Genomic DNA, 20,412 nt, shown 5'->3' on the forward strand with positions numbered 1-20,412 from the left:
GTCAATAGTTCCCGTTATCAGCTGCTCCCACAATATGACACTTTCAAATGTGCATATCCCAAAAAAACGTACAATAGCGTAGTGCTATATCTCAAATCTTACTGAATAAATATCTCATATGCTCAAACAAAACATTTACATGCAAACAAAAATCCAAAAAGTGAACGTTTTTTGTGACTCCTCCACAGTGTTCATTCACCCTCTCCACCCTGTGTGTAATTTTATTTTGTGTTCGTTCCAACTTTTTTTTTCTTTACTAAACTCTCTTGTTTAATATATTCCTTTTATCACCTCATGTGTATCAACAACACAAGTTGTGTCCTCACCTACTATATTTGACCCCCATATAATGAAAGTTCAAAAATAGCTTGTGTTCCCTTAAAAAAATCTTCTTGCTCCTCAGCCAGATTTGTCACTTGTCCTCCAGACCACCTTATCAAACCATCCAAAAGAAACACAAAACGATAATGGTGCTTAACCGTTTTAAAATAAAAATACACCAGGGTAGCTCAGAACTCCCCTCCAAACCTGACCTCTACAGAAGTCTTCCCAAAACTTCACCTCCCCCTAGATCTTAGCAAAAACCACAAAACGGGTAAGTAGAGTTAAATGACCAAGGTGGCTTTTTAAACATAAGCGTTTTCTTAAATAACAAAACATATAGTAATACATATCTCAATCCAGATAACGTAATTCGAGGTCCTTGATGTTACCATATAGCCAAAACCTTGTGTCTCTGGCACCAGATAGCTATGTTGTGACCCGAGCCACCAAACATTACCTTGGGGTCTAACCCAGTTGAGCCTCAGACCCCCACCAGTCCTAATACTACCCGGTCACTATGTATTGAACCGTACCAACTTGAAGACGCCAAAGCTCAGATGGGTCCCCGTCTATTTTCCCAATAGCCAGATTTAAACCCCTGTCAAGGACCCGAAACAGTCAAAGAACAACAAAATAAATAAAAATATGACTACCGGAAGGGAGGGATAAGTGTTCACCCGATGATTTCTGCTGTGCAAGTGACCCTAACCGCTCCTCCCCAGCAACTATACTTTCGAGCTCTTCGCAATCACCCGGTCTCCTGGACCAATCAGGTAAGCGTCATATATATATATATATATATATATATATATATATATATATATATATATATATATATAGTGTCCACATAAAAAGCTTCAGTAACGGTCAACCAGTGCCGTACTGATGTTTAGCGCCAGCTCGCTGTAAAATACCTTCATTCGGGTTCCACTGAACTCGGTGACATCATCCAATAGGCCCTGCTCCTAAGCATTTCGTCACCAGTCCACGTGACTTCATCAGGGAATTCTCCTCAGATATAGCACTACACCAATGTATGTAGATGAAATACCTTCATTCACCATAATGTTCATAGGTTCCTTTACCAAAAGTTTGCCCTCTAGAAAGTTACCTGTAAAGGTGCCATAGGTGCAGTGTTGCTTGTAGGTCATTTGATTATAGTAAAGGCTGATCCTCCCCTTAATGTTTGGAATTTTGAATAATGCATTGGAATAGTTAATCAATTTCTGAAGAACTAAAACTGATAAGGATCTAAAGTAAAATATATGCACTCTATGCGGTGTGTTGTGTTGAGTTGGGGTGTTTTGTTTAGTTTCACAACAGAACTGGAGTTACAGGTTATGAAGTATGTGAATCATAGGCTAGCACTCCAGATGTTACGATTAAGTTCTACAGGGCATTTTTTTTTTACAGTTTAGTTCAGATCGCTACTTTATAAATGGGCCCGCAAGGGCCCTTTCATACCATGTTTGTTGGACTGCATTGCTCAACACAGGTCCAATGCAGCGACAAGCTAAAATCTATTGTTTCCAGTAGACCCAGTTCACATCAACCCACTGCATTGACATGCCCTGAGTGAAAATGCAACCTGCTTCATGTCGCAGGGCGTGTTTAGGATTTTGCCTACTGTTAACGCAATTAACGCAATGTGTTGTCCATTCAAGTGAGTTTAATACGTATGGTGTGAGTCCAGCCTAAGAAAAGTATTTTTAACATGTGACTCCACCACAACTATTGTCTACAGAATGGGCTCTCGAGCAACAGCACATGCACCTTAAGGGAGTACGTGTCCTCCTTATGGTACATTTATATAATTTCTTCTCTCCAGAGTGTTCTGTGCAGTGTTATGCAGATCACGCTCTACAGGCTCCATACTGTTCTATGCACTTTAAAAATTAAACGTAATGCAGATGCATGTGGAGTATTAGCTTTGATGCCCTGTGGAGAGAAACTTCAGATTTCCTCTACAAATAGGACACTTAGTGGCTGGACATGTGGCGGTAGACTCTACATTTCCATAATAAATGTGTAATGCATACCATTAAAGCCTGCAGCTTCCTTTACCTTTTAAGTTGTTTTGACATGCCTCATCATGGTGCTGACATCATTAAGGGGGTAGTCTGTGCTGCAGTCTGCATGCTAATGCAACCCCACCCTTGTAATGCCCATTCCCCGCAAAATACAAGTGACGAACAGAAATTCTGTTCCTTATTTATTGTATAGTAGCTGTGTAAGTACAATGGTATAGTACAGGGATTAAAAACAAGTGACCAGCTCTGGTAATGATAGAAAACTCACTGGTTCCACCCACAGACCTTGTCATCTACTACCGCAACACACATACAATCCAATGAGATCATCAACCAAACGTCCAAAAGTCCAAGACCATTTAATGATATAATTGATTCATAGCAGAACAGAGCCAATATGTTTCAGGCTGGCCCAGCGGCCACAAGTGGGAGTTAGCCATTAATGATGTCACTAGGTGCAGCTTTTAGATACAGTGCCTTGAAAAAGTATTCATACCCCTTGAACTATTTCACATTTTGTCACAATCAAAAATGTAAATGTATTTTATGTGATAGACCATTGTAAAGTGGAGGGAAAATGTTAAATGGTTTTCCAAATTCTTTATAAATAAATATCTGAAAAGTATGGCGTGCATTTGTATTCGGCCCCCTTTTCTCTGATACCCATAACTAAAATCTAGTGGAACCAATTGGCTTCAGAAGTCCCCTAATTAGTAAATAGAGTCCACCTGTGTGTAATTTAATCTCAGTATAAATACGGGTGTTCTGTGAAGCCCTCATAGGTTTTTTAGAGAACCTTAGTGAACAAACTGCATCATGAAGGCCAGGGAACACACTAGACAGGTTAGGGATAAAGTTGTGGAGAAATTTAAAACGGGGTTAGGTTATAAGAAAATATCCCAAGCTTTGAACACCCTTTCACCTTCCAACAGGACATTGACCATAAAGATACAGCCAGAGCTACAATGGAATGGTTTAAATCAAAGCATATTTATGTGTTAAAATGGCCAAGTCAAATTCAAGACCTAAATCCACTTGAGAATCTCCCGGCAAGACTTGAAAATTACTGTTCAGACGCTTTCCATCCAATCTGACAGAGCTTGAGCTATTGTACATAGTTACATAGTCCAGGGCTCGACAAAACCCGGGCGCCCGGTCGCATTGGCGACTAAAAATAGCGACCTCGCGCCTGGGGCAGCACAGCTGGGGGTATCCTGTATCTGTGGACCCCCCCAGCGTGATCGCGTCGGGCCGTTCCGCCGGCGGCCGAAAATTTAGGCCGCGGCTTTGAGGCCTTCTGCGGTCCTATGATTCCTTATGGAATCTGGCGCCCTCTTGTGGTCGCTGTTGGTATGACAAACCAGCAATGCTAATGAAGTTTCCTCTGCCTGTTTTATATTACCTGCCTCTTCCCTTTATTTAGAACCCCCTAAACATTTTATATATTTTTTATTCTAACACCCTAGAGAATAAAATGTTGGTTGTTGCAATACTGTCTGTCACACCGTATTTGTGCAGCGGACTTACAAGCGCACTTTTGTTGGGAAAAATAATTTAGTTAATAAAAAAATAAGACAACAGTAAAGTTAGCCCAATTATTTTTTATATTGTGAAAGATAATGTTACGCCGAGTAAATTGATACCCAACATGTCCCGCTTCAAAATTGCACCCGCTCATGGAATGGCGACAAACTTTTACCCTTTAAAATCTCCATAGGCGATGTTTAAAAAAATTCTACAGGTTGCACGTTTTGAGTTACAGAGGAGGTCTGGGGCTAGAATTATTGCTCTCGCTCTACCGATCACGGCGCTACCTCCTATGTGTGGTTCGAACACCGATTTTATATGCGGGCAGGACAGGGCGCGTTTAAAAAAAAAAATTTCTGCTTATTTTAACTTTTTTTTTTTTCCACTGTTCTTTTAAAAAAAATGTTGTGTCACTTTTATTCTTATTACAAGGAATGTAAAAATCCCTTGTAATAGAAAAAGCATGACAGGTCCTCTTAAATATGAGATCTGGGGTCAGAGAGACCTCGGATCTCATATTTACACTAAAATGCAATTGAAAAAAAAATTGTCATTTGAAAAAAATAAATAAAATGTCCCTCTAAGAGCTATGGGCAATGACTTGGAGACGGGGGGGCGGCGACGGCGCTGCTATCTTCCCCTCACTCGTCTCCATGTCAGGCCAGGGACAGGTCCGGATCGCCGTCACGGACCTGGCTCCTAACTTTTTAAGCTGGCTCCTAGATTCCAAGCAAATTTGTCAACCCCTGACATAGTCCAGTTGAAAAAGGACACAAGTCCATCTAGTTCAACCAAAAAATAAATAAATCATACAATACCATATACACAATCCTTCACCCATGGTCGATCCAGAGGAAGGCAAAAAAAAACAGCAAAGCATGCTCCAATTTGCTACAGCAGGGGACAAAATTCCTTCCTGATCCCCCTAGAGGTAATTGGATTTTCCCTGGATCAACTTTACCTATAAATGTCAGTAACCAGTTATATTATGTACACTTGGGAAACAATCCAGGCCTTTTCTTTAAAGCAATCTACTGAGCTCGCCAGAAACACCTCTAGAGGAGTCTATTCCACATTTTCACAGCTCTTACTGTGAACAAACCTTTCTGTATTTGGAGATGAAATCTCTTTTCCTCTAGAAATAAAGCGTGCCCCCTTGTCCTCTGTGATTACCTTAAAGTGAATAACTCAACAACAAGTTCACTATATGGACCACTTATGTATTTGTACATGTTGATCATATCCCCCCTTAAGCTCCTCCTCTCTCTCGAGAATAAATTCAGTTCCTCCAGTTTGGTTGCCCTTCTCTGCATTTTCTCCAGTTCCCCGATATCCTTTTTTGTGAACTGGTGCCCAAAACTGAACTGCATATTCCAGATGAGGTCTTACTAATGATTTGTACAGGGGGAAAATGATATCGCTCTCTCTGGAGTCCATAGTGCTCTTAATACAAGAAAGGACTTTGCTCGCTTTGGAAACCACAGCTTGGCATTGCATGCTATTATTGAGCTTATGATCTACCAAAGCCCCCCAGATCCTTCTCCACTATGGATTCCCCCAGTTGTACCCACCTAGTATGTATGATGCATGCATATTCTTAGTCCCCACGTGCATAACTTTACATTTATCAACATTAAACCTCATTTGCCACTTAGTTACCCAATTAGAGAGTGAATTGAGGTCAGCTTGTAAATTGGAGACATGCTGTAAGGACGTTATTCCACTGCATAGCTTGGTGTCATCTGCAAAGACAGAAATGGTTCTTTTAATCCTAGACACTATATAATTTATAAAGGTATTAAAAAGTAAGGGTCCCAACATTGAACCTTGGGGTACACCACTGATGACCTTAGACCATTCAGAATAAGAATCATTAACCACTACTCTCTGAATTCGTTTTTTAGCCAGTTTTCTATCCATTTACAAATTGATCTTTCCAAGCCTGTAGACTTTACCTTCCATATTAGTCGTGTGTTGGGAACTGTGTCAAACGCTTTTGCAAAATCCAAGTATACCACGTCCAGTCACCCTTCTGTCCAAGGTTTTACTTACCTCCTCATGAAAAGAAATCAGGTTTGTTTGACAACTTCTATCTTTCATGAATCCATGCTGTCTGTTGCTTAAAATATTTTTTCCAGGAAGAACTATTCTATGTGGTCTTTTATAAAACTCTCCAATATCTTCCCGACTATAGAAGTTAAACGAAGCGGTCTATAGTTACTTGGTAAAGACTTTGATCCCTTTTTAAATATGGGTAATCTAGTGGTGTTTTGCAAAGAAGATTGGGCAAAAATGTCACTCCTAGATGCGCAAAGCTGGTAGAGACCCAATAAGACTTGCAGCTGTAATTGCAGTGAAACATGGTTCTATAAAGTATTGACTCGGGGGCTGAATACAAATGCACACCACACTTTTCAGATATTTATTTGTAAACCATTTTGAAAACCATTTATCATTTTCCTTCCACTTCACAAATATGTGCCACTTTGTGTTGATCTATCACATAAAATCCCAATGAAATACATTTACATTTTTGGTTGTAACATGACAAAATGTGGAAAATGTCAAGGGGTATGAATACCTTTTCAAGGCACTGTATAGTGGGAAAAAAATGAAGGCTAGTTTGAAGAACAGTATAGTGGAAAAATTAGGAACGGACCTTGTATTTGTGCATTTCTTATGCCTTATTTATTTCTATAGGACACGCACTATCGTCCTCTAAGATCATCCTTATTTTATACCTATGGAAGTAAATGAGAATTTAAATGGTCAGGATTCTCAGCATTTTAGTAATTACCCTAGTGCTGTAGCATCCCCTGTATATTAGCTCTATGATGCATGTTTTATGTCTGCCTGCTTTTCGGGCTTGATGAATAATTGATAAAAACACAACATTGATCTTAGTTTGAATTCTCCTGGAGTCTAACTTGCCTAATCCGCCATGTACTCCTCTTGAATAAGTTATGGAACAAGGTTTGAATTAATATGTATATTTAATACCTCCTAAGTAAGATGTAGAGCATAATTACGACTGTACAGTGTGCAGATGTGGGGTTGTTTTATGCCGGTAGATTGGGATTTTGTGAGATAGATCTTTGACGTGCTGTTGCTCCGATACTTTTTCCCTGGAGCGGTGGTCCTGTTTATATGCCATCGTACACAAGATTGGCTACAGATGCTATTCATTTTCAAAGTGAATATCAAAGCGAAATAAAAAACATAAATTATACACCCACCCTATCCAAACTCTAAAAATTAAAGCAAACAAAATGAATAAATTGAACTCTGAAATAAAAAAATAAAAAAAGAATTGAGATAAATATAAAGTGATGCACATCAGCTGCACTCCAGAACGTTTTCTACATATAACAGTGGTATATGTGTTGCCATATATTCCCAAACCCCATGATTATATCAGTAAGTATTATTCAAATACAAAATCAGAAAGTCTCAAATATAATTCCTGTGGTATCATTGTAACGTCAATTTTTCAACTGTCCACCAAAGTCATATTCTCCAAATACAAGTGCTATCTGTTCAAATCTTCTACCACCACAAGAAAGCAGCGCTCGCCAATTTATTTTTTTTGACCTTAAGCTATAAAGATCTGATTACTCATAATTCTTAACCAAGAATGGTTCAGCTGTATGAACCTCTCCAAAACGTCCTCCAACTAGCCCATCAATAGCAGAATACCATTCAATACAGAGAGGCTACTAATATTGTATACTTTTATTTTATATATAATGTCATTAAAACCATCCAAAAAATAAATATTAACATTTTAGGAAACACACATCACTATAGATAAACCGCCTATGTAATACAAACATAAAGAACACGTTGTTTGTCACTTTAAGATTCCAGGCTACTGTGCCAGGAGTAATGCACCAACATGGTGAACACCATCTGTGTGGTTTTATTTGGTTGCGTTTAGTCACTTTATCTTCATCATACCCCTGATGAAGTCAACATGACAAAATGGATTGAGTGTTGTGTGCATTTTTATAAATGTTAGCATTTCTTTTTGAATGCTTTTAATGAGTAAGTGGAACTACACTTTTAGGTATCTCTTTAAATTTTTATGGTTTATGTCCATTGATGAGTACATTGATGAAGTGTTTGAGATGTTTATATCAGTGGTCATCAACACTGTCCTCAGGGCCCACTAACAGGCCATGTTTGCAAGATAACTGAAATAAATCCCAGGTGATATCATTTGCTGCTCAGTGATTGCAGTATTGTAGTCTGCATCTCCCCAAGGTAATACATAAAACCTGGCCTGTTAGTGGGCCCAGAGGACAGGGTTGATGACCACTTGTTTATATGACCCAGCCTTCCTTAATTTAGAATTATTTATGAATAACCAGGCCCTTACAGCTTAAATTAGAACAAATTTGGTGAAGCGCACCTTTCTTGTGGTGGTTGAAGGTGGGCAGAGGGCACTTGTATTTGGATAGCATCACTTTGGTGGCTGATTGAAGAGTCACTTTACGCTGATACCACAAGAATTATATTTAGGACTTTCTGATTTTAGAAACTTTTTGGTTTTGTATTTGTGTAATATGCACTAATGTGATAACTAATAAATGGTAATGCATGGCTATGGTGCTGCTTATAAAGAGAAATTAGAAAACATTATCAGTACCTCTCTGAAGTACATACACATTTGTCCTTATTTTATCTGAAAATACTGCAAATGCAACTGCAAATGTCTGCTGATCTGCCAGAGATCCCGTGTGCTCCTAATTTACATACACATTCCCTGGAACTTGTGGAGCGTGTCACATACCCTTTAGAAACCTTTGTCTCTTGGTAGTGCGAAAAATGACAGAACTTGCAACAGGTTCATATATGTGCTAGAAGAGTGTCTAGAAATCTGTCATAACTCGGGGCGAGACGAGGCCGGGTTTTACAGGTAGAGCAACCATTTGAAAAAGTTAAAGTGGTATGAAACCCCTGTAATAAAAACACATTATGAAATACTTGCCTAAAAAGGAAGCCGTTAAGTGGCACCACTGAGAGGGCTTCCATCTTCCCTTGGTCCTCCTTCCAGGTTTGTGGCTGGAGCTGCGATGACGTCTCTCACGCGCATGTGCACAGGAGCCCTCGTTTATGGCACGGTGCTCTATTGGTCCGGCGTACTGTGCACACTTCAGAGCACATTTGTGTCGGTGATGTCCCCAGCTGAATTCAGGGTGAATATCACCTAAACGGTGCACATTTAGGAGATATTCATTTTACCTACAGGCAACCTTATTATAGGCTTACCTGTAGGTAGAAATCACAAAGCGGCGTTTTACAATTGCTTTAAAGAGGTTGTAAGCCTCCAGAAATTGGGGGGGAAAAAAAAACCCTGCAAGACAAAGGCGTAATGAGCTAGTATGCATCACATACTAACTCATTATGAAATTACCTAAGACTGATACCCTGCAGTGTCGTTGGCACTCTGCTCCCACAGCCGACATCTTTCCCGGAGCTACTTCTGGGTTTGTGGGCTCCGGCGCTTTGATTGGCTGGACTCGTGATGATGTCACTCCCCTGCGGGTGCCGTCGGTTATGGCACGGGTGCTGAAGAAATGGCACGAGGAGGCCATTTCTTCAGGGCGCATGTTCCAATGACATTGGCAGCAGCGTATATAGTAAATATCTCCTAAACGGGGCAAGTTTAGGAGATATTTACAGTACCTACAGGTAAGCCTTACTATAGGCTTACCTGTAGGTACAATTAAATAGGAATACTTTATTTCTTCTTCAAAGTGATTGTAAAGGCTTGTTTGTTTGATTTTTTTTTTTTTTTTGTTTTTGTTTGTTTTTTAAATATCAAACATGTTATGTTATACTTACCTCCTCTGTGCAGTTTGGTTTTGCACAGAGCAGCCTGGAATCTACTCTTCTCGGGTCCCTCTTTGCTGCTCCTAGCCCCTTGTTCTTTTGAGTGCCCCTCAGCCAGCTACAGGGGGCACCCAACCTGAGTGAGAGCTGTGTGTATCCATTCGGACACAGAGCTCCGACCTGACCCCACCCCCTCCTCTGACTGAGTGACTTTGACAGGAGGACAGATTCCCTGCTGAATTATAGCCAAACAGGTTGAATGTCACTTTTGGCTGTCTGAGTTTTTTTTTCTCCGCCGAAATTAACGGACTCCTGTTGGGTCCATAGACAGATGACTCTAAACAGGTGTCCTCCTGTTTACATCCTTTAACTTCCGATCTGTCACATTTACCATAGGTTTGCGAAAACGGAAAGGGACACGCAACTTTTTCCATTTTTATTTTATTTTTATTTTTTTGGACTATTTTTTTGTGAATAGATGATTAACTTTAATGCAATTGTCTTGTATGTTTTTGTCATAAATGTATTTTTTATATATACCTGTGTTATGCCTATAAAGTCCATCATCCACAAATCTATTCTTTGTACATCGCCATGCTCATGGACCAACATTGAGTTTCCAATCAGATCCTCTTGAAAACTGACAGGGGAATCAGATTGGCCACTCATGTGATATGGCCCATTTTGACCTAAAGCTTGGAAAACAATCACATGAGCCCAGTCTACCTGGAGCATTGTGGGTGTGACACTTCATTAGAGACTGCAGAGAGCCTGTTTTCAATCCTATAGACCCTGTCTGGTAAACTTGCAGTAGGGTAATGGAATCCATATGGCACAATCGCTGTTAAAGTGGAATGAAGAGGCCACACAATAGAGCTGCACAATTAATCATCAAGAATCATTATCGTGATCTTGACTAAAGTGTTTCACAATTCTTTCTATGTAAAGAATCCTCTCTGCTCCTCTGAAGCCACAGACCTCAAAAGAGAGGAAGAGAAAAACTGGGCGGTCTGCCAAGAATCAAAACATTCTTCATCAGTTGAACTTAAGTATAAACATTGTAACAATTTGTCAATGGAATAGATCAGGGGTAAGCAATCTCGGCCCTCCAGCTGTTGTGAAACTACAACTCCCATCATGCCTCTGCCTCTAGGAGTCATGCCTTTGATTGTCAGGGTCTTGCAATGTCTTATGGGACTTGTAGTTTCACCACAGCTGGAGAGCCGAGGTTGCCTACCCCTGAAATAGACTTTGTGTGTAAGTGAAAAAAGTTTAAAATCACTTTTTTTTGCTAGAAAATTACTTAGAACCACCAACCATTCTATATATTTTTTTAGTAGACATCCTAGAGAATAAAATGGTTGTTGTTGCAATATTTTATGTCACACTGTATTTACACAGCGGTCTTTCAAATGCAATTTTTTTATTAATGAATTAAAAAAAAAAAAAAAAAAAAAAACTAACCAGTAAAGTTAGCCCATTTTTTTGTATAATGTGAAAGATTTAACGTCCCAAGAATCGTGAGAGAATCGTGATCTTTTTATTCTAAGCAAAAATATTGTGATTCTCATTTTGGCCAGAATTGTGCAGCTCTACCACACAACAATATTTTATTATTATTATTATTATTATTATTTAAGGTACTTGTATAGCACCATCAATTCAGACAACAGTTTACAATACAGTATATCTGTTAAATGTTACTTCTCCATTGCTTGTGTACTCTCTGCAAACATTTTCTACTAAAGTGTCATCTAAATAAATGTTATTCCAGATTGATGACAAAGCTCCATCCCTACCCCCTTTCTCCGATGTTGTTGCATCTGGTGGGTGTGAAATCTCTGCTGGCCGACAACGCTCTGGAGCTAGGGACGTTCCTTCGCTACGGGGTTCAACAGCACCGCCGGCCGGCAGAGGCGCACGGACCAGACAGATCTTTGTGACCGCATAGAGAAACATAGAACAATTGTATTCAGATGGTGAGGTAGTAGAAAAGGTCTAGGGGGGTGTATAAAAACAAATGGGCAAAGCTTGGAAATGTATTTGCACATTTGGCAGCCCCATATAAATATTTAATTACAAACTATAGAGAAAAACAAGAGTTTTAAGCTATTAAAATCGATCGCTAAAACTATATTCGTAAGCATTTTACATTCACATATTTGTTTAAAAAAAAAATGCGATGATATTTTTCTTTTGCTGTTGAATGTCTTTGTGAACAGTAGCTGGAGAATGTGCGCAGTTGGCTTTCTTTAAGAGACGAGCCGCTGACACCGTCTCTGGGGGCTGCGCTCATCACTAATCTGACATGCTGAGGATATGACAGGGCAGCTTGAAATAGTCTGCTAGATGTTTTCTGCTATAAACCAGACGGAGATGGAGGACAAATGGAATGGGGATAAATGTGCATGGAGCGGACAGATTACAGCACAGAATAGATATTAATCCTCCATCATTCTGTAACTGAGATTCCCTGGTGCTGGGGGGGGGGGGGGGGGGGGAGAGATTTATGTGGCTTTAGATGCCCTGCTTTTATGGTATCAAATATTAAACATGTATAATATGTACATTTACATCAAGGAGACTTTTATCCTATAAGTTCAAAATGTCTGTCCTCATGTTATATCAATTTAATTCCAGTTTATGACAGTTTCATCTGTGGGTATAGGATAGTGTATATGGAGGTTTCTATGTGCGTGTGTGTTTTTTTTTTTTGTGTTTTTTTTTTTTTGTGTTGGTTGAACTAGACGGACTTGTCTTTTTTTCAACCAGATTAACTATGTAAACCTGCCAATTCTTATTATGCGTGTTCTTAAAGCTGAACTCCAAGATAAGCAAATACAGTGGAACCTTGGATTACGAGAATAATCCGTTCCATGAGAATTCTTGTAATCCAAAGCACTTGCATATCAAAGCGCGTTTCCCCATAGAAGTCAATGAAAACCAAGATAATTCGTTCTGCATTGACTTCTATTGCATGCAATACCGCATGTGGCCAGAGGTGAGAGAGGGCAACGGAGAGCCTTGGAAATAATCGGGGATAGCTCGGCTGAACTCGGAAACACTCAGAACGGATTCTGATTCTGAGTATTTTCGAATGACTCCGAACCGTTCCTAGCGTCACCGACGCCCCCGCACCTCTGGCCAAATGCAGTAATACACACCCCATTAGCTTGAATGCTGTTCATTTGGCGATACAACGCTCGCAAACAGAGTCAGAATTTTTTTTTTTAAAGTCGCTCGTCTTTCAAAACGCTTGTTAACCACGTTAACCAATGATTCCACTGTATTGTAATACATTCACTGTGTAGTCTTTCTTAAATCTTGGTGTGCTTTTTGTATTTCCCCAGACCAGTATAGTAATCCAGCATGAAACTTTACCTCTGTGCAAAAGCTTCCTGTAAAAAGAAAAAAGACCATTTACTGCTGCTCTCTCTCTTTGTATGGGGTGATTGGTCAGAATTGTTCTGATCTATGCCGAGAGCCGTGCGCAACGAAGAGGCATCATAGCAGGGATTTCAAATTCCTGGGCCTCTACACTGGCTGCATAGGCACTAAAGGCTCATCACCCACAGAGGTCATTACGATGGGGGCAGGGGGTGGAGTGGGTATACAGTGTTCATATTTAAATTTTTTCAGAAGGATCGGGTGAGAGAGGGATGGGAGGAGGGAGGTTGAGAGGGGGTTAAAGAGGGTATTTAATGGAGATTTTGTTATGTAGATGGTATTTTGTATAGAAGAGTCAATGCTTGATAATTTGGAAAATAAAGAATATAAAAAAAAAAAAATTCTGAAAAGGTGAACTTGCACTTTAACCACTTGCTGACCAGCCACATACTTATACTGCGGCAGATCGGCTCTCCTGTGTGAACTGACATACCCATAGAACGGTCCGTGCATGTGAGATTGCGGGGTCGCGCCCGCAGGTCCGGTGGACTCGATGTCCGCCACTTGAGATCGCTGTACACAGAGGCAGAACAGGGATCTGTCATTGTAAACAAGGCGGATCCCTGTTCTGATGGGACATATCAGAGATCTGCTGTTCCCAGGCAGCCCCCCCCCCCCCCACAGTTAAAATATGCTGAGAGGGAACACATTTAACTCCTTAATCGCCCTCCAGTGTTAACCTCTTCCTTGCCAGTGTCATTTATACATCGATCAGTGCATTTTTATAGCACTGATCAATGTAATAATGTCACTGGTCCCCAAAAAGTTTAATTTGGGGTCAGATTTGTCCACCACAGTGTCGCAGTCCTGCTAAAAATCGCAGATCGCCACCATTACCAGGAGAAACAATTAAAAAATAAAATAAAAGTCCCTAAATCTATCCCTAAAATTTGTAGACGTGATAACTTTTTCTGATCAATATACACCCATTGTGGTGTTTTTTTTTTTTTTTTTTTTGTTTTTTGTTTTTGTTTTTTTTACCAAAAATATGTAGAAGAATACATATTGGTCTAAACTGATTATATATAAATATATGTATGTATGTATATTTGTGTGTGTGTGTGTGTATATATATATATATATATATATATATATATATATATATATATATATATATATATATATGTGTATGTATGTGTATATATATATATATATATATATATATATATATATATATATATATATATATATATAATAAAATTGTATTATAGCAGAAAGTAAAAAAATATATATATATTCGCAAAAAATGGCCTGGTCATTAAGGGGGCAAATCCTTCCAGGGCTGAAGTCGATGAGGATGTAGGGAGATATAAGTTGTATATCAAGGTCCCTTTGGATATTGCCAGAAACAAATCTGCTCAACATCTGTCCGAACCTTCCAAAACAATAGAACTCGATGATATATTGCTTTTGGGTGAAAGGTTATCAGTGAGGTGTTTATTGCTCTTACCAATCACAGTGTTTATGAAGTAAACACCTTACCAATCATAGGTAATCATTCACCCAGCCATTCACATACTGCAAGGAAATAGATAATGACTGGGATTTAGTTGTTGTACATATATTGTCCTAAGCAAGATAGTTTGAGGCCTTTATCCTTTAATTATGAAGTTAGAATAATTTGAATGTCAATAAAAACACCTTTTAATCCTTTGCACAATGCTATAGAAGCCTAAAGCTGGCCAAACACCAGTAGAAATTAATTTGAATGTTCATATGAGAATTCAGTAAAAATGTTGTCAGTTTTCGATGGTACTGGTAGTACCGGTATGGACTTGAAAAGGCTTGTATGAAAAACCAAAAAATGTATTTGATTGCCATGCCAATGTTTCAAATTCTACATTCGCGTTTAGAATGCAAATTAAAAAACAATTCTGAACGAAACCCACATTCACAGTTAGAATTTTGTTTGTTTGAGAACAATTTTCCTGATCACTTCAGTGGAAAATGATTTGTCAATTTAAACCCTAGTGGTAAAACTACCAAAAAAGTATCAAATGTGTTGTTTTTCTTTTTGTACGACAAATACTTACGTTTTTGATGTCCTTGTTTCTTCTCGTTCCTTTGTCCCTCCATCTTTCTGCCCAAAATTCCAGAGTGTGCCTTGCGCGTGGTAGTAGGGGCCACTGGCACTGTCCTGTTGGCACATGCGTGTTTGGCCAGTACATACGGGGCCCAGAATGCATATGTACCCGCGCTGTGTTTGGCCAGTGCACAGGCACTACAGGGTCCCTGTCGCATGCACAGTGTGGCCTTTGGTCGTCTTACGCTCTAAAGCGCAAGTTCACCTTTACCAAAAACACATTATGCTATTTCATTTAGCAGCATAGTGTGCTAATCGTGCCTTCCATCCAGGGCTCTCTGTCACTTTACAAAATGTAGGTCAAAACCTCATTAAAAAGAATCCTTTCTAAAATCCTCTAAAGCAAACAATAGTTCCATGCTGAGTTATTGTAGAAACGGAGCTGCCATTGAGACCAGCGCCCCCTAATGCCACAGGAGAAAGTGTGCATCTTGTTCTTTTGGACCACATGTGCGCAGCATGTACTCACCTCTTGCAGCCCCTTAGCTTGGCAAAAGGGACAGGAGAGGGTAAACTTCAAGTGTACAGCATGAAAGAACAGGGTGACACCTCCTCCCACCAAAGGGCACTTGTCCCAACAGCTGCACTGTTCATAAAATAACTTGGGTTGGAGCCATAATGGGCTGTAGGAGATTTTTAAAAGGCTTCTTTTTAATGCAGTTTTGGCCTACATTCTTCGAAATTAAAGGGAACCCTGACTATTAAAGGTGAACTAACCCTCTAAAAAAAAAAAAAGAGCAGTATGGCCAAATGCACTACTATGTCCCACAGTCAGCTGCTAGAGGGCTATCGCTGGCTATCAGCTGACATCACAGAGCTGCTCCACGCTTTATAAGGATCGCAACCATATTGTCGGGACCCAAGCTGCCTCATTAACTGGCTTTGGCTCACAGCGCGTGGGTTAGGATAAGAGCCAGCTGCTGTTCCAAATAAAAATTATAACGTAAACCCATTTCTAAAAGTCAGCACGCATTACCACAGGCGCTTCTTCCATTTGAACAGTTGACAGGACTTATTTCTCCTCTCTAACCAATCACTCTCCTTATACTCTATCTCTCATGAGTACCTACGACTGGGTTCCCAGAGACATCGACAGCGACCTACCTTTTGTCTTTTGTGGAGACATAGGCATTCTTCACACCCACGCACACATGATCAGAAGGTTACGTCTAACATGCCACTTGGACATTCACAGCATCCCCAAATGTTAGTAGTTTTCCTTTTTTTTTTTTTTTTTTTTTGCTTACGTTTTTTCTCTATGCATTTTCAACTAATAACCATCCACATACAGCACCAAAGGCCTCCCCAATTTCTTCTCTCATTGGACCTTTTGGAGCAGTGCTTGCTCCTTTCCTTGTAGACCTTTTGAGGACCACCACCGCACGATAGCTAAATAAAAAGTGACTGGTCCTACTATGACAGATGTTTCAAAGGCTGTGGTCAGCAATATGATTTCATGTGTATTTGGTGATCCAGACAAAAGCTAATCTCATGGTCTAGTATATTTGACCTCAATCGCACCTTATTTCACATGATCATTTCAGGGGACACTTGGATAGCCCTCTTATACCATACCCTGCCAGGACTGTTTCCAAGCAGAAATTGCCCAATCTCTAGGTCGTCTGTCGGGTCCTGCCGCCGCCATCTTGGGTATGGGAATCAGGAAATGGAGCCTTTCGGCTTCATTTCCCGGTTCCCTACTGCGCATGCGCGAATCGCGCTGCGCAATAAGGACGCTCCCCGCTGCCTCTGGGATCTGTTTCCCAGCAGGCAGCGGGGCACTTGTGGGAAGGGGCGGGCACTTGCGGAAAGGGGTGTAAGTTACGCCCCTTTCCGCAGAGAGCTATCCCGGAAGTGGGTGCAGTTACCTGGATTATCCAGGTAACTGCACCCCCCTCCCCCCTGAAAGGTGCCGATTGTGGCACCGGAGGGGGGGAGGGTTCCGATGAGCGGAAGGTCCACTTTAGGGTGGACCTCCGCTTTAAGGTGAAAAAACATCTCATACTGCCGGCACCCCCAGTCCCCCCGTTTTACTTACCTGACCCCTCGAAAATCCCGCGCTTGCCCCCGCCGTCCTCTTCGCTGCTCAGCCTGGCCGCTGATTGTCTGGAGTGGATGGATTGAAAGCAGCGCAGCCGGAGGGCGGGGCCGTGTGATACAGCGAGCGGCTATAGCTGCCGGTTGTATCACGGGAGCGTGCCCGCAGGTGCTTCTCACCATGCGATGGAGCTCGCATGAACGTGAGAAGTACCTGCGGGAGGAAGTAGAGACGGCCACCGAGGGACCCCAGAAGAGCAGGTTCGGGGCCACTCTGTGCAAAACGAGCTGCACAGTGGAGTAGGTGGTAAGTATAACATGTTTGTCATTTAAAAAATAATAATAATTTTACTTTACAATCCCTTTAAAGACTCAGAGAATTAAATTCCCAAAGTTTGGGAATTCTAGATCAATTATGCTCTACCCTCTCTGAATCCCTCAAGTCTTAGCTATCTATAGTTATTTCCTCAGTCCTGAACCCGTGAAGGAGGACCTCCTCTTCCATTTTTCTACTTACCTTCTCACCCCTTCCTTTCCCCCCTTACTGCTCCCTCTTGAAACCCCCTTTTCCCATCACGAGTATCTATACCAGGCTGTCCCCATGGGGGGCAGTCCAAAATGTCCTAAACAGGTCCTTGACAACTAACTGCTGTACACCATCATCGCTTACTTTTGACTCCTATGAAACCTCAGTATGTTGATCTACTGCCGTTGCATGGGCACTATTGTTATACCTCCTTTTGAAAGCTATTAAAAATGATTGAAAAAAGCAATGTATGTAAATAAACCATCCAATTCACATAACCTAATGCAGCTTCAGAAAAAAACACCCCACTTATGCAATAAAGTGCACATTGTGCGATTTCAGGAACATAAGGAAGAATTATTTATACAAGCAGGTCAGAACTTTGCAGACTTCCCTTTTTTGTTCTGTTTATGCCCTGCTGTCAATCATTTAAAAGGAACTATCATTTTATTGTTTGTTTTGTTTTTTTACCGTATGTGATATAAGGAGATAACTTATACTTGCTTGTATAGATGTGTTTGCAAAAACATTTTCTGGGTTTGCAAAAACATTTCATGCACTTGGTGGATTTATTGATCATCATTGATTTAAAAATGATATACATATCCAAAATGCAGCTTGGAAACATTTCTAAAGCACTACAATGCAAGTTGCTAGAATATATAATTCCTTTTCGAAACCATAGTATTTTTCTTCTGTCCACACATTTTGTCTGTGCTAGAAAATGTAGCAAAATGTATACCAATGTATACAGTATGTTGGGGTCCTAAAAACAAGAGTCCCTAAATTAATGAATGGTAGCCATAGACTGTATGATCCAAATTGGGGAAATGGCAATTTTTTTTATTGATTTTTATGGTAGAAAGGGGACATTTTTATTCTCAAAATAATAATGTTTCATTGATGTTGCCCTGCTATACTGCTGTATGTGAAGTGTGAATTTTAAGTCCACTCATTATAAATTCCTTTTTTCTTTTTTAAATTGGTGATCACATACCCTCTGTTCTCAGCTGCATATGGAGCACAGAGAGCTGAGGGAGGAGAAACGGCAACACACTGATCTTCCCAGTGAATGTCAGTGCAGAGGAGGGGGTGTGTCAGTACAAGTCTGATGCTTGGAGGAGAGCAGGCTGAGTTCTTGCTGCCCCCCTCAGGATAATGGGTATCCTTGGGACTGTAAAACAATAGCAAGAGAAGGGTGCACTGACCTAGCGCTTTATTACCAATTAAAATTGATTGTGGTAATACGCAAGGTTGGTGCTCTTGCTATTTTTTTTGAGTTCTCAGTACAGCCAGAGAACTGGCCTGTGCTCTCATGCCTAGTGTGGTCATTTTTTAATAGGAAAACAGATGGACTCACAAGAGCACCAGGTATTTCACACAAAGCAAGCGATACAAAGCTAACAAGATATATTTATACGAGTACATAATATAGCAGGCACATACCAGGAACATGTTGGGTTTACATATTCTTTCATGATACTAAGAGGGCTGGATCACAAACCCAAATAGTTATGCAGATGCTGCTAGTAATATGCATGAAGATCACTCAGATCCTTCATAGGTCTCATTCACATGGGGTGCTGAGGTCATACAGCAAGAACGAGGCATTTCTTTGTGCTTGTTTGTGGGTCCGGAGTTGCATGCAGGCAACATACAGTATGTTAGTGATTGAAGATGTAGCTGCTTTACAGACACACCCGCACATATGTGTATGACCGGCCTGCACGTCTGGGTACCGAGCTGTACACGTACCTCTATGTACCTGTCAGATGTGTTTGTACAGCCGCTGCATCTCCATGATGAAATCATGATCAGATGCCAATAAGATGCTCATTTTCCAGCATGGCTGTTAGGCCAGCTCCTGACAGACAGGCTGGTGTATGGAAAAGCCCGTATGTACCAGGCTTAAAGAGATTGTAAACCGCAGCTGGTGAAAAAATAAACACATGTAAGGCAATTGCATAATGTGCTAGCATGCATTGTATACTAGCACATTATGGAATACTTACCTTAGAATGAAGCCTTCTCATGGCAAGCTGTCACCGTTGAGAGGGCTGATATCTTCCCCCAGCCTTTCTACTGAGTTTGTGTGCTACGGCTGTGTGCTTAGCCAGAGCCGCAATGACGTCATTCCTGCGCATGCGTGCGGTCGCTCTCGGTTTTGGCACAATTTTGGCAAGGTATGCCGGACCTTCAGAGCGCATGTACCAGTGATGTCACCGGCTGCAGGCAGGGTGAATATCTCCTAAATGGTGCACGTTTAGGAGATATTAATCCTACAGATAAACCTTATTATAGTCTTACCTGTAGGTAAAAATAACCAAGCGGACTTTACTACTGCATTAAGAATATAAGTTGTGTACTGTATTCCAAGGTAAATAATTTACAGGTAAAGTCTGGTGCACAAGGATCAAAAATCGCCCGGGTTCAGCTTCTGCCAAACGGTCATGCTGGAAAACCAGCCTGCAAACGCTGATTGTTATTATTATACAGGTTTTTTTTTATAGCGGCAAAAGTTTGTGCAACGCTTTACAACATGGGGGCAGACAGTACAGTTACAATACAAATCAATACAGGAGAGATCAGAGGGCCCTGCTCGT

General features: G+C 40.6%; 1 protein-coding gene across 2 annotated transcripts in view; it reads left to right on the top strand.

Annotated features, from left to right (window-relative positions):
- The window catches only part of LOC143928269 (carboxyl-terminal PDZ ligand of neuronal nitric oxide synthase protein-like), a 193,154-nt gene that overhangs the window by 56,810 nt on the left and 115,932 nt on the right, over positions 1-20,412 (top strand). The window lies entirely within an intron of this gene.

This window comes from Lithobates pipiens, unplaced genomic scaffold (assembly GCF_037356315.1).
Source record: "Lithobates pipiens isolate NorthernLeopardFrog02 unplaced genomic scaffold, aLitPip1_a1.2 Scaffold_23, whole genome shotgun sequence".
NCBI classification, from domain to species: domain Eukaryota; kingdom Metazoa; phylum Chordata; class Amphibia; order Anura; family Ranidae; genus Lithobates; species Lithobates pipiens.